Genomic DNA, 1071 nt, shown 5'->3' with positions numbered 1-1071 from the left:
AAAGAAAGTGAACAACAATAGAGCTCAACAGTGAGTTTCTGGATGCGCAAATCCTATTCATTGTCTGAATAGAATATTTAGTTTACTAGCCATAATGTCGTAACCATCCAAGGTAGACTTCACAAGCTTCACAAGCTCTTTCAAGGCACAACTCTGTATGATTTAAACCTTGTTTAAGGAAAAACATGTTTGACTCACGATGTCATTGATGAGTACTACACTACCCACAATCTTAAAGTGTAACAGCTATGTCACTGGAAATGTTTACCGCACCCGTAAAGGGCTAGTGAGGGCGTGTGCACAGTTTTGGCTCCATGGTCTGCTCCTCGACTTCAAACTAACCAAAATGGCGGCTTGTTTGAAAACTTTCTCTTATGTTACAAAATTGTTCACCGAAATGTGTTTCTGAAACCATTCAAGAAATAAGCCATGCAGTTGCTGAATCTGTCTTCATTTCAGATCAACAACAGTTAGTTTAAGAACTGGTTGGCTTAACTTAATGCTTAAAAATCTTTATATAAGGATTTATTGAAACGTCAATGGAGTGAGAATCAGAATCAGAATCAGAAATCCTTTATTAATCCCACGACGTGGAAATTTACCTTGTTACAACAAGTTGAACAAGAAAGTAAAGTGGCGAGTACATAATTAAATAGAATAAAATACAGTAGCAATAGTATAAGTAAATGAGGAACGCTTCACAAATGTGCATGTCATCCTTGTGCAGGGGCCATGCTAATCTTCTCTGTATCGTTCCAATTTTAGTATATGTGCTATCAAAATAACACAACATTCATCTCATATTGCATACTATAATTGTTTCAGTAAAGCAGTAAGGAGAAAGTGTACATATACACACAAAACATATTATTTTCATGAAATGTGTAAAGGAACTTGTGTGTGTAAACTGATGTTTACAACTATAGAATAAATTAATCATTACCAATCTTCTGAATTATTTCTTGTTAAATACTGTTCCTTCATATCTGCTTACTGCTTGAAGCAATTATTTCAAGAATAATCCAAAAATCTCCCTTCTGTTAGTTTTTAGGTCATTGTTGAAGGGTCAAG

At 34.8% G+C, this 1071-nt stretch overlaps 1 non-coding gene across 1 annotated transcript; it reads right to left on the bottom strand.

Moving 5' to 3' along the window:
* Nucleotides 1–682: 682 nt before the first annotated feature.
* On the bottom strand, nt 683–788 carry LOC115026877 (U6 spliceosomal RNA). The gene has a single exon (XR_003834341.1). It is a non-coding gene; the product is annotated as a U6 spliceosomal RNA (small nuclear RNA).
* Between the last annotated feature and the right edge of the window lie 283 nt (nt 789–1071).

This window comes from Cottoperca gobio, chromosome 21 (genome assembly GCF_900634415.1).
Source record: "Cottoperca gobio chromosome 21, fCotGob3.1, whole genome shotgun sequence".
In the NCBI taxonomy this organism is placed as follows: Eukaryota; Metazoa; Chordata; class Actinopteri; order Perciformes; family Bovichtidae; genus Cottoperca; species Cottoperca gobio.
The sequence above is the reverse complement of the archived record's forward strand: the minus strand, read 5'-3'. Positions and strand labels throughout refer to the sequence as shown.